The sequence below is a fragment of the Salarias fasciatus genome (assembly GCF_902148845.1).
Source record: "Salarias fasciatus chromosome 7 unlocalized genomic scaffold, fSalaFa1.1 super_scaffold_4, whole genome shotgun sequence".
NCBI classification, from domain to species: Eukaryota; Metazoa; Chordata; class Actinopteri; order Blenniiformes; family Blenniidae; genus Salarias; species Salarias fasciatus.
The window spans coordinates 10,333,824-10,348,017 of record NW_021941229.1 but is presented as its reverse complement, the minus strand read 5'-3'; the positions used below and the strand labels follow the sequence as shown (position 1 = coordinate 10,348,017).

The window sequence follows — 14,194 nt, the reverse complement described above, 5'->3', positions numbered from 1 at the left end:
TTAAGAACTTTCAAAGGGAGTCTTAAAATAGATTATTTGGGTTTTTAACACTGGGGAGGATGTTAGAATATAATTTTGAATTTCCAATATGTGACTATCTCTGGAAATTCAGGCAATTTGATGCCAATCCAAACAGTCGGTTTCATAATAGTGCCTGCATCAAACTCTGTGTACACAATTGAAAAAGATAATCCAAAAGTCTGACCAGTCCAGCCTTTGCCATTGTATTTCCAGATAGTTTAATAAACATGTTTACAGGGTTTGAGCTGTACTTCCTTCTGTATGACTCGGGGCCATTCGATTGGTGAGGCTGATATTCCTCTCAGACGAGATGCATTACAAGGTCATTGTATTTACGTGACTGAGTGGCCTGTCCGACAGTTTAGCTTAAGTAACTTCACCTTCAGAGATGGGTGATATAGATCTGCTCAAGATGCAGCCTAAACCAAATTTGCCCGGTTGAATATATAAAAGCATTTTCTGGGAAGGCCAGTACGTGTTGAGTAATTTGCATTGACACTCTCTCTCAGCCTTGTGGGACTTTAACACTTTCGATTGTTTCAGTTGTTTTTCACAGACTACAGCTGCAGTGTGGACATGTCTTGTTAGCAACTCAGCAGCAGGGCTGGAAATGTTCCTTCTTGGATCGGTTATTTTCACTGGCTCGGAGCAATAAATGTACCCAGCGTTTTTACAGGAAGTTTGGTTTCTGATCTATTCAGCTCGTCTTCAAATTCCACATCAGCCAAACCCCAATCTTTCCACAGAGACACATTCGTCTGTCCCGCTAAAGTCTGCTGGTGCATTCTGTGTCCTGAAAGCCTAAAATAAGGCTGCTAAACTGTATCTGGCTCTTCTCTCACATTCTGTGGGTGTATGTTTCTCGCACTGTATGGTTCCCTTCCCAAAGCTGTTGGATGTCACTGGTATGTGCTGATTAGAATCCCAACCAGTCCTCCTTTTCATTCCTCGTTTCAGAGGGGAGAGGAGAAGAGGAGGGGGGTAAGAGTTTTTGAATGGGAGGTCCACAAAGCATGCTTTTTCATGGGAATGAATCCGCCCTCAGCTGAAGATCTCACCCACAGACTGGGGAACCAAAGACCTGGAACTAATTACACTAACGAGTTCACCCGGATCCCTGTAATAGCCTGCGAGTGGAATCATTAACAGCCCATCTGAAACACGCAGATGTACGTGCAGCGGGACACACAGAGATCCCCCAAATCAAATCACAGAGCTCAGTGGTAGTTGTTGTGCTTCGGCTCCCCTCGGCGTGCACTGATCTGACTCCTTCTCGCTTCTGGAAGGACTACACTGATGCGTGCATGGAAAATAATGTTTCCCTCTGGCATTTCATTGCCTCGTCTCTTTCCACAGCAACATTTAAAAAAAAAAAAAAAAAAAAAAAAAAGAAGCAAGGCTGCCAGAGGTTTGAAATACAGCTTGTGAACAAATCCAACCTCCATCACCCCTCAAAAATAGCGAGAAATGCCTGAATGGGTGAGGAATTTAAATCTCAATGCATCGTTAGACTGGAGACATCGTGTTGGCATTCAGGCGCTGCCAGGCAGAAAGCCTGTGCCAGCTCTGAGAGGAATCGGACAATGAGCGTGGAGCAGGCAGCAAGGTGAAGAAGGCTCAGGGGCTGCAAAGGGGGGGGATCTGTCACAGGCTGCGGGGCAGGACTCACTCCAAGGTTAACACCAAAATTGGCTTGTTTGCCGGACCTTGCATGGGCCACAGACAACGGGGTTGTAAACAAAGACTGATGGAGAGCTTAATGGACAGCAGCAGTCCCCTGTGGGACAGTGCTCGAATGGAAAAGGGGGGAAAAAAGTGCACAGAGCAGCTGGAGAAAGCTGCAGCCAGAGTGTCTGCTGCCGACAGGATTGCAAATTGCTCAACCATAGCAGTAGTTACAGAATCTGACAGCAATTGGTTTCAACTTGCTGCATAAGGTCACCAGAAAAAAAAAAGAGGGCAGACTGGTGCTTTAACAGTTATCCCCCCAATGACGTGCGCGCGCTAACTATAGTCCAAGAGCTCCCGTGTTTTCATTCTTTCCTTTTTTTTCGCACCAATGCGCCAGTCGGGGGGTGAAAAAGAAGCAGCCGAAGCTCCCCTGAACTCCCGTAGTTTTACCAAAATCCACCGCTGCGCGCATCCACACCCAGACGGATGCTGACCCAAATACGCTTCCACAGCGAGCAGAATGTTACCAGGCTTTCCAAGCACATTTACACCTAAACCAAGCTCAGCGTGGCAGTTTGTTATGTAACTATGTTTTTTTTTTTTTTTTTTCAATTTATTTTAAGCGGCAGTTGTAAAAGGATAAGCAGATGCGCCTTGGAGCGCGGACTCACCGGTACGGGCTGGATGGTGGTGTTCACCGCGACTTATTGGAGGAGAGAAGGGAGAAGGATGGAGGAGGAGGAGGAGGAGGAGGAGGGGGAGGTAGCGGACTTTATCCTTCCTATAGCCTCAAGCCCGGCCGTCCGGCATGGCAAAAGACTTGGCTCGGATGAAGTATGCGCGCCTCTTCACGCCCGTCGGTGAGATGGATGGCTCAGGAGTTTATTATCCCTCGCGCGGTCCCACACAGGAGGATTTACAGGCACGAGCAGCCTCCTCTCTTTCCTCCCTTCGCCTCTTTATTTAGTTTGGAGAAAGAAGAAGAAAAAGAGTCTTCTCCGAGACGGCGGCGGCGGACAGCTCCGGTGCTGAAATCTTTCTCCTTTATTTCCCCTCCTCCCTCCCTCCCGTCCTCCTTCCCTCCCTCCTTCCCTGAAATACTCCCTCGGCGTGAGAGGAGGAGGAACGCAGCCTGCTGGAGACTCGCACTGAAGTTAAATCACGGATTTATGGCCATCACGTCCCCGGGCCCTCCCTCTGTGTGTGAGTTTCAGTCCCGATCATTCAAGCCTCATAACTTCTCGAACCCCGGACGAGACGCGGGAGGCGTGGATTGGACGCACTTTTACGCAAATCCCAGTGACGCTGGAGTGGATGTTTCCTCACCAGCCAATTATTTTACTCGGGAATTTTAAGCATTCAGAGGCACAGTTGGCTTCAGTAGATTTGAGAGAGGATGTAGAGGGGATGTCTGACAGCGAGAGGAGCCTGGAGGTAGAATTTAGCATATGTGTGACATGCAGGCATCTGATGCTCGCAGAGCTGCATCTGCACACCACAGATTAACTTCACCCTCCAGACCCTTTCTTTTTTTAGGAGATGCAGGCTATAGAAAATATTCCAGTTTGCAACTTGAAATCAGAGGAGAAATTATGGAACATAAATGTTTTTTTTTTGTTGCTGAAGACAAAAAGAGGAAGGGAAGTACAAATGAAGTTATAACTAAAACAGGCATTTCAATAAATAAACATTTCAATTGTGACAAATTGAGTCAAAAAACAGAATTAATAATCCATCAGGAATTCTTTGGACTCTGTATGAAAACCAGATTACATAGAGCAGAGGCGGAGCGTGGGTCTCAGTACAGAGGGGGCGGAGCATTCTCGATGGGCCCTTATGATAGTAATTTTACCATTCAAGCCTCATGCTACCTTCAAACAACACACTAATGCTCACTTTTATTGAGCCAAGCAAACCTCTATGCCTCAGAAAGCAGAATAAAGTCACAAACCAGTTCACAAACTTGTTCTGAAGAACAAATACACATACGCACACACACACACACACACACACAAACACACACACACACACACAACTGCAGCCTGACAGCTGTCAATCTCTGAGCGTCCGCTGTCCATGGTGCTGAAAACTCAAGATACAAAAGTCACGGGCTAAATCTGTACCATCTTTGATACAGCTTAAATATAAAATGAGCACAGCTGGTCTAAAATTACACAATTTATAGAGATAGATATAGACACAGCTATCTGTCTTTAGGAATTCACGTATATTAGAAAAAAAATAGACTCGGCGGTCTCTTATAGTTGAGAGCAACACAAGGCACCTTCAAATAACCAGGTGTTCAAGACCACAGCATTCTGATAAAGATAATATTTTTGAAGGTTTCACTGACTCACCAATGGCTCCGATGTTAGTTTTTGGGTAGCACCGCTAGCGGCTAGCATCGTGTTTTTTGTACCAAAGAGTTCAGATCAAGTGCAAAAGAAAAAACTCGTTCATGCCGCGCAGCCAATCAGCGCTGGCTTACAGCTCTGATGCATTCATGGACAGTCGTAATGTAAGAATTGGCAAATTGGAACCCACAATCATGTGCGTATACCTTCTCGCACACACTGCACATTTTATTATAATAATTTATTTACGAGTAAATGTGAACGCATCACATGAAACGGGGCCCTATGACCTTGTGGGCCCTGGGGCGACCGCCCCCTTGCCCCAACTCTGGCTCTGCTACAGACATAGAGGGAAGCTCCACTGGTTTGAGGCCAGGCCTCCAGTTTGCATGTTCTTTCTGCTCAAGCATGGGTTTTCTCCTGGTACTCTGGATTCTCTCAGCATTACAGAAACATTAATCTGTCTGGTGTGTATCCCGCCTTTACCTTAAGTTATCTTAAAAGGGCTACAGCATCCTATGACCCTGAACTGAATGGATGGAAGCATCCCTACCAAGAGAGCTGCCTCACATCAACAACTTCAAATCAAATAAGGTAAACACCACGAGTCCACATTTCACCAGCTATAAACCCTTAAAACTCTCTCTGGACATCGAGCCAAGAATAAAGTCAGTGAGAGAAATGTGTGAAGATTGGTGTAAAAAAAAAACTGAAAAAAAAACCCACCGCATACACCCTCAGGCTGGTCGGAACAGTCTCCAGTTGTGCTTTCAGGTTGTATCAGAGACTGTTCCTGCTACTAAATGGTAATGAATGGATGAACACCAAGGAAGACAGAACGTCTGAAAGAACTGAACGTTTTGTTCCCAAAAATGTTTCAGATAAGGCCACAGTTGTAGAGATGATGTTCTGTGATGCCCACATGGAAATGTATATTGTGGAGGTAGAGGAAGTTCTGCTTTTCTGCTACTTCTGTATACAAGGAATAAATCAAGTTTACATCAACATTTAGATGTTTGAGGTGAGGCCATGCGGTCTTTCAGTAGTACCGTGATGCAAAACGGACATAAGCAAACACTAAGTAATAACCAGAGTGGGAAATATGGACTGTTTTTGAATTGTCAGTTATGTTTTATATTTTTCATGGATTCTGTAAAAATCAATTCACATGAATTTGCATTTATGAACCTAGAACTTGAATCACATTAGCCTGACAAGAGCAAATGACAATGAACTTTAACAAAAAAGTTTCATTTTTAAATCCACAAAATTACAACAACCATAACATTAATTAAATATTTTATTCATATACAGTTTTCCTTTATTGTAAAATGTCTTTGATCCCAGCTGTTCAATCAGATGAAGTGGAATTAGATTGAAATATACAGCTTAATGATGCATTTCCCCACAAAATATGAACATTTTATAGCTAAAGAGCCACCCAGCCCTGAAGTACACAATAATACCTGAGAAATCCAAACCGAAACAGTGATAAATTACATGTGAAGGAGAAATGACGGCTCACGTGGAGAGCAGCTGAGTCAGTGCCATTACGGCGAAGGGGAGGTTCCCCAGTGCCCGTCCGCAGCGGCGCGCACTGTATGGTTAATGTATGAACAGCTGTATGCACCGGGTCCCACTGCGTTGTTCCACAGCCTGCTCGTTCAAATGGATAGCCATGCATTAATGATGAGGATGTGAGTGCACACTGACCCCGGCGGACACACGGGTCTGAAGACGCTCGGCCTCTTTTCTCAGCAGGGGGGAATGAGAGGAGATGGTCAGATGCGGTGCGTGGCGGTGGTAAGCTGACCTCGCTACTTCCCTGACAGCCACATGTTTTCCTCTCTTCTTCAAGACAGAATATTTCCCCATAAATGGGGAATTTTTTCAGACATTTTACACATCTAGACACAACCTGACTAGGTTGATCTCAAACCCATCTGAATATCCATTTAAATCTAACCTTTTGTGCACTTTAATAGTAGAGTCTTTATTAAAATGCAGACAAACTGCCGAGGCAGGGCCGAACTCAGAACACTTAAAACAGAGGAATTAGGTTGAGAAAGCAAATAAAGATGGCCTCAGCTCCCCTTTCAGCCTCATTGTGATGGTCTCAGCGGTGCAGTCTGTCAGTATTAACAGTCCATCCACAGGCTGCCTGCATGCTTAATGGCATTCTCATGGATCTGAGGCTGGACTTTTGGAGCACCGTAATCATTGGTTTTTCAGCCCGGAATTACTTTCCCTTCTGAACGAGAACAATTGGCGTGATGGCACCTGATTGGTCCATTTAAGTGAGCTGTAATTGTACCGGCCGCTTTACAGTCTGTCACCGTGAGAGCAGCAATTAGCGAGAGTACTTTTTAACCAAGTACTTATATGTAATAAGCCCCCAACCACATGCCGATCGGATTTTTGGGGGGCAGTCCACCAGCTAACTGAATATAGTAACCATAAAGAATCAGAAAAGCCAGCTCACGCCATACGTTTCATTTTCTTTGCTAAAGGCCTTCTGACAGTCAACATCTACAGAAGCTACCCTGAAGGTTCAGCTCCGCAGCAGCTGGGTGTGCTGAGCAGCTAAAGGAGTAGTTTGGTCATTACAGGAAACACTTGTTGGCTGTTGGCTGACAATAATCAAGGAAAAGTAAGCTCATCAGAACATGACAGACAGACTGGCGTGGGTGGAAAACAGGAATCACACAGTGCGGCTACTTCTTTTTTTTTTTTGCTCCTGCATCCCACTGGTGTAGTCCTGATGCTTCTTGTTCCATACTGAATAGGAGAGTTTGATGATTTCTAAGTGTTCATATAAGATAAATTGAAGATTGAGACCATTGATCACACATCAACCACACATAAATGACAATATCACTGCATGTCGCCACAAATGATCGGTTGTACAGGTCTTTGTTTTCTCATATTGATTATTGTTCAGATGTTTCCCGTCAGTTTGATTCATTTTGGTTCTGTCAGAATTGTCAGAACTACATTCAACAGTCACAAGGTGTTTGTTTTGGGCGGAACTTTGATACAACAGCTTCTGCTTCAGGTCCACACTGCTTAGGATATAATAATAAATTATGCAGATTGAAGCCTTTTTGCTACAGCTGGTCGACTTCCTCTTCATCCAGTGGTGGTAAGTGGCCACATTTATCAATGGTTTTGCTTGTATACTGATTGTGATTGATTCACTGAAGGGAAAAGCACATCCATAACGATGACAGTTATTCCCAGAAAATGTTGAGTTTTTTTTTGCTCCCATGTGACAGTGTTCCACAGAATTGAACATTTTTTTCTCATTTTTTTTTTATAATTTAATGATTTAGTGATAAATGTATGTTCATGAAGTTAAGATCAGAGAGGCGTGTAATGTAAAGTTTAACTGTGATTTGGCTTGGTTAAACTTGAAATATGCTCCCAGGAAAATCTAAATTGCAAAGGATTACTGTTCATCGGTTTACAGTACATGTGAGTCAGTGACTGTTGAGTCAGAATAACAAACTCGTCCTTATTCCCAAAAATTCCAAATGATTAGGAAATCAACCTTTTTTTCATTTATGTATGATATAATAAAATTTTCAACACAATATGCAGTTTGCTTCAAAGTGGAAACTACAGGTATATTTTGGGTTAAACGAGTTGAGAAAATAAATGGAAGCATAGAAGGATGGTAAGAAATCTCCATTCAGGGTTGGTAAAAGCTGGTTCAGAAAACAGGATTATCTTCAAGGAGAAAGAATCTTGGTATTGACTACCTAAAAATAATCCACAATAAAAGTATTAATTTTGATCCAAGTCATATCAACTGAAAATTCAGCCGTATGGTAAACTGGACGGTATATGCTTCTTTTGTACGCATTTACACTCAGTCAGTTTGGAAACGAGAGGCAGAGAATTGTGAACCTTTTTTTCTTTTTTTTTTTGTTTAAAGTCATAACCATGTTTGAAGCCATAGGTTTGATTACACGACAGTCAGTGTCCAGTGAAATGCCGTCACCCAAACCTTGTTGAACACCGTCCCAGTGAACCAAGAAGCACTGAGAGGTGCATCTCAGCCTGCCTCTTAACAAAACCCGTTTGACATTAAATATGAATGCTTTCAGGACAGAAGATAGAATGTGACAAGCAGATAAAACACAATCTGTGTTAGTAGCTTTCTTATCCCTGCTGTGACACAAAAAACACACCATGGCAATAATAATAATCCTGTGAGAACCGCTAATCCAGCATAAATCAGTGGAGGAAAGTGAAACACGGTTTCTCTTCCTTGTTTCCAATTCATTTGCAGTCCCGACTGCTCCAGCTGGGATCCCGCGAGGCGACCAGTCCCTCGGGCAGAGCTGTGTTGTGAGCTCCAATTAAAGGCTTTTAAATGTTAGTCTGGATTAAAAAACGAGCCCTCACTCGAGAGTTTAATGCAACATTTTCATAAGGCTGTATCGACTTCAGGGGGGCTTGCAGTGAAGTTAAGACGCTTCACCTTCATCGTGTTTCAGCTTTCATTAATCTCAGGTTTCTTTGTGTACAGCCCCGGTTTTCATCCCACGTCGTTCCGTATGCGCCGCTCTCATATTTCATTCCAAACTCTCCTGTTTCATTCTGTTTTCTTGTGAATAATTCATGAATTACCATGTTTTTTTTTTTCTAATGTACATACAGCATGTACGTTTCCTGCATGGCTCTTGTTCTGCTGCAGTGTGTTGCTGCTTCCTGAAAGCTGCCCGAACTCCTTCAGCCTCACAGATAAAGAAAAAACCTTGACTGCAGCTTTCTTTAAGACCTGGTGATGATGATTAATACACATTATGTTGATCTGAGCCTCTCTGAATGGGAGGCATGGCCCTCAGCGTGGAAGAGACTGAATGCATTACTTACTACTGAAGAAGCAAACAGCATTTCACCTTATTTAGTCAAAGAATGCAGGTAAACCAAAAACTTTTCCTGGGGTTTTCAACACATTGTTCTCAGTAGCTTCAAAAGATAAAAAAGACAGCTGTTATCACTGCATGCATTTGCTTTTATTATAATCACATCCAGTACCATGTTAAAGTCTTCCAGGTTACAAACGATATGACATTCTCATCATTTTAGATATCTATGCTATATTCTTTTTTTCCAGAAATATATTTAAAATATTGTCTGTGAAAGCTGGAAACCTTCCCCGTCATTATTAATTATAAAAGTACGGTTTGATCCAATAAAGTCTGACAAGGTCAGCACAGGTGAGCAAACTCACTGCAGCTTTCTCTCCACTCTTTCATAATAACACCCTCAACACAACGGCAGACTATTGTTGTGAAATATATAGAAGCTTTTTATTAGAACACATTGAAAGCTGCCTGTGACTTAATCCATATAATTATACAGCTTGATCTATACAGGTTTACAGCTCTCCAAATGTATGGTTTTATAATTACAACTGGGACAAATGCATTCAGTTACTGCAAATAAATAGTTTGTCTAACAGTCCAGTAAAAGTGATATACTGAAGGTGGTGTGTGTGTATGCACATGTGTGCATAATACCCACCATGTCACTATGGCAGGTCATTACTTTTGTAACAAATGTTTCTAGATAAAAAGAAACAGCCTGGACCTCTTTATCTTCATCTCTGTGTCCGTTTAAATTCAGCTCACGTCTCTGGACAGAAAGCAGAGAGCGGAATGTCAAAGCGGTCAAACATACACTCCGCACAACAGCTGCAGAATATAACTGCCAAAGTTGCTTTACTTTTGGTGACTCTATAGGGAATCCCGTGCATGAATGTATCTGCACATATTGTCTAATCATTTATGGAAAGAACTTGAGTGGAGGGATTTAGCAGGAGCCAGAGAGGAGGCTGTGAATGGCACCCGGCTTTGTTTGATGTTCCCGGCTGATCAGATTACCAGCGAGATGACTCAGCCACGCATCCAAACACTCTGTGGATTAGGGAAGAAGGATGAGTGCCACAAACTTCACCAGGAATGGCCAGAAGCTAAATTTGGTAAACACCATGTCTGTTTTTTGTTATGTTTGGACTCAGAGTGCCACACACACACAGACACACACACACACACACACACACACACACACACACACACACACACACACACACTCAACCGTTGTTAATGGTGAAACCAAGATGTTCAAGAGAAGGAACTATAGGAGCATAAACTCATGGAAATCACTTTGTTTCAGTATTTCTGACAATCTATAACAGTTATGATGTGGTTTTCATTCACACATTATCCTGCGTATTGATCAGGTTTGGCCTCTTTTCACACGCCAACCAAGAGAAGCAGCTCTTAAAAACCTGTTGATGCCTACAACCACCTCTGTTGCCTGGCAACTGATCATTCATTTACAGTCACTCACAGTCAGCCAGTTTTATTCTTTATTTATTTTCTTTTTGATTCCAGTGCTGAGAGTTTGCGATCGTTCACCGTGAGTGATTTACACAGCATGTCTGAAGCCGTCTTCTCTCGCCGGGCGCAGCGCTCCCGAGTCGGCCAGTTTCACTTTATCACGGAAAATTAAAACGACACCGTGCAGTTTTGGCTTCCCGATTCACACCAACCCGCTATTTGAAGGTGCACAGCTGGTCAATATATGAGCAATGAGTGTCGGTGCAGGTACTCGAAACGTCTGAGGGGGAGGAATGTGTGAATGTACCCCTCCTGTCTGGAGGTGGAAAAAATTGGAACATGTGCACACTATATATAGTATATACTGTTATGAATATGTTCTCATCTTCTAAGCTATGGATGAAAGATGGATGTTATGCATCATGCATACCTATATCCTCCAGTTTAATGTTGCATTTTTCAAACGGTTTGTTCAATACAACATCATCAATATAAAAACATTGGACAGTCACACCAGGTCTTAATAATTTCCGTGAAACAGCAGTTCATCTACTAACTTATTCAAACAAGAAGAATAAGTGTGCAAATTTCAAATTCATGACAAAATGAATACATGTTTTTCTTTTCTTGCACATTCCTGCGTTTTGTTTTGTTGTTTGCTCCTGTCATAAATACTGCAACTCTCATCGGTGTTGTCAGTCCATTAGGTTCAGATCGGCCATACTACCACACAGCCATGGCTCCTATCTGAAAAAGATTTAAAAAAAAAAAACACCATTCAGGCCCTATTTTTGAGACGTCTCAAGTGAAAACAGTTTTTTACATAATCATTTTCACAGCAATGAAACACTGAAAATGATGTAGTTAGCATGCCAGGCTACAAGGTGGTGTTGGTGGTTGTTTTTGTAATGAAACGACACACACGCACACAGAGAACAATACGTTATAAACACGAACAATGGCGAGTGTGTAGATAGACGATAGCTCAGGTGTTATTAACGGGTGACTCAACGCTATAAATACCACGTCCCAGCAGAAAATGGACTGGAAGTCATGTCAACGTTTCAGAAAAGTCCTGTTTTCCCCTGTGTACACAGAAACACTGGTGGAATGTTTTCAAAAAGTTGTGTCATCTCCCATTTCTACAGAGTGTTTTTGAAAAGTTCCAACTTCGAAATCGTTTTCAAAAATATGCGCTTTCAGTGACTCCAGACACTGTTGTGGTGTAAACGGAAACCCAAAAGCCTGAAAGCTTTTGCTGTCTTAAACTGATTGTGTGACATACACCCAACAGCAGCAACAGCAGCAGTCAGTTCAGTGAAGGGTTTCAAGTCTCTGGCTGCTCTAAATTTCCACACTTACAGTGTAATGCACATTTCAGGGATCAAATCAAATCCTTCCTGAACCCATATCCTGCTGGCACATTTGTTCCCCTCAGACATACATCCTATTACAGTCACTAACGACGCGCTTTAATGTTTTTATTGTTATTTAAATGAAGAACTCACTGCACAGTGAGGCTTTTAAGTGGAGTGTTTGTCTCCTTTAAGACCACTCCTGATGTCTCTCCTCTGGAGTAGCTTATCCCGCACTCACACGCCCCGGCATGATATGATAGAATGAAGTGGTAATTGGATTTCCATCCATGTGCTGAAATCCGATAGACTGCTGCCAAACGCTAATCTCTTATCTACCTGTCCATCAGTCGCACAGCGCTATGACAAAGCAGAGATGCAGAACACTCGCTAATCTGGCAGCGGCGCCGCGTCTTCAGAACAGCTGTTTTTTGTCGTGTCACGGCGCTCGCTCGGCGACAAGTGGCTTACCTTCTGACTAAGCACAGTTGGGTGAGATTTTTATCCAGATGCTACCTGCCAGCTGATGCTGAGCAAGCTTTCCTGCCAAATGAGGGTTCGAGCAGAAACGCTGCCGTCTTCCCCTCCTTGTCAAGTCAGATCAGAGGATTGCCTCCGACAGATTGAACGTTGTTTACTCCTCGGTTTAGCAAATCACGTGTTGCACGATCTCAGCATTGTCCAAATTGAATTTAAAATGTGCTCGTACATGGCCATTTCCTCAATCCTTCAGGCTGATTAATGGTTCAAGCATGTGTTCTTTTTTCCTCAGACAATTTGACGTCCTCATTCGATATAGTAGATTTATTACCAGATCTGACTACGGGCCATTATTCAGCATCACTCCCCAGAGCTTGACACAGTGGATTTGGCACCGAAGGCATTATGGACCACAAGGATCCATTAGGACCGAGAGAAGGGAAGGCCTAACGCGCATCGCCTGACAGCTGGAGCTTTTGAATTAAATTGAAAGTGTCACAGGTTTCTGCCAGTTTATGGCTTAGGTGGAGTAACAGGGACAGGTCTGAAAATTTACCCCATTCATCCCCCATTGTAAAGAGAATGAGAACCTGAAGTCTTGTAAAGTAAACAATGTCAAATAGAAGACAGTGATGCTACGAATGCATGTATTTCAGAGTGGATATATGCAATAAAAATATATTTATCCCATGCACATCCACAAACTCTCCCCCAAAAACCCCACGTCCATCGAATGACTAATCAGAGAAAGACTTTCTTGGCCCAGATCAGATTTGTCTGGACATTTGTAATTGAATGATCTTCATTTTCAGACAGCGAAAATCCATCAATGTTGAAAAAGTACACATTATCTGAGTGGATTCAGGAGCAGAGAAAGCTTTTGTCTCTGATAAAAAATTGATCCGTCCCGAGGCAAACAGCCGAAGAACGTATCTGAGGCATGATAATCAGTCAAGTCCTGTTTTTGTATTATGCATACTGCTAAGTGGCGTCATTTCGTAGTGATGTGTTTTTATCTATTTTTGTTGCATGCTGCCGCAGATCAAAGTTCAGACACACGCAGATAAAAGCTTCCCATAAGACATCAAGCAATTACTCTTAGGTATAAATAGCAACGAATAAATTAAAGAGACAGATTTAGGCAGATTTTGCAAATCCAGTCAAGATCTGAGGTTGTCTCGAATTGATTTGGTACTTTGTGACGCTGTCGTCAGGAAAATGCATTTAGACATGAACACAAAGCAACGTTAACAGCCAGACTTTGTAACCATACCATCTGCTCATTAATCTCTCTGGTTTCAAGCTCCAAACAAGCTTTTGGAATCACGGCTTCAGTGATTTCACTCCCAGTCGGGCTGAAGATCGTAATGAGGAAGGTCAGGAGCCGATTTTGGAGGATGGTGCCTGGTGCGTACTCAGCGTTCTCATCCCTTCCACACAGGGTTAAATTCAGGGCTCTGCTGAGGCAGACTGAGATTACTCAGAGGGCAGAGTACAGCTCTGCTGCTCTCACCTCATCAGCTGAAGACAGGAACGTGTTCTCTACAGCGGGAACACGAGCGAGAAGCAGACCACCGCCACGTCCAAGTATCATGTTATCATGATAGAAAATATCTCTCCTCTCCTACATTTAAACTGAACATGGAGCTGCAGGTGGCAGATTGTTATCTACATTACCACAAAGACATGATTGAACTTTCACCCTTAATAAATGCTGATCTCGGTTTCCACAGGTTCCTCTAGCTTTGGTTATTCTACATACAGCTGTTCCACAAATGAATCTGGACAATGGCAACGACACGGAAGAAAAAAAAAAAAGAAAACGAGATAGATTAGAGAGGCTCATGCTCTTGTACATCCAACAGTGCAGCCAGCACTGAGACTAATGAGGAGATTAGATTACATTTACAGGCCAACCAAGAAGTTATCATCCTTAACATCCTTCAGGCTTTCTCAACTA

General features: G+C 42.9%; 1 protein-coding gene across 1 annotated transcript in view; it reads right to left on the bottom strand.

Moving 5' to 3' along the window:
* phf24 (PHD finger protein 24) overlaps positions 1-2,576 on the bottom strand; it is a 36,309-nt gene extending 33,733 nt beyond the window's left edge. The window contains exon 1 of the mRNA XM_030085009.1: positions 2,364-2,576. The gene's annotated coding sequence lies outside the window, so the exon portion shown is untranslated. The remainder of the gene's footprint in view (positions 1-2,363) is intronic.
* Positions 2,577-14,194: the final 11,618 nt, after the last annotated feature.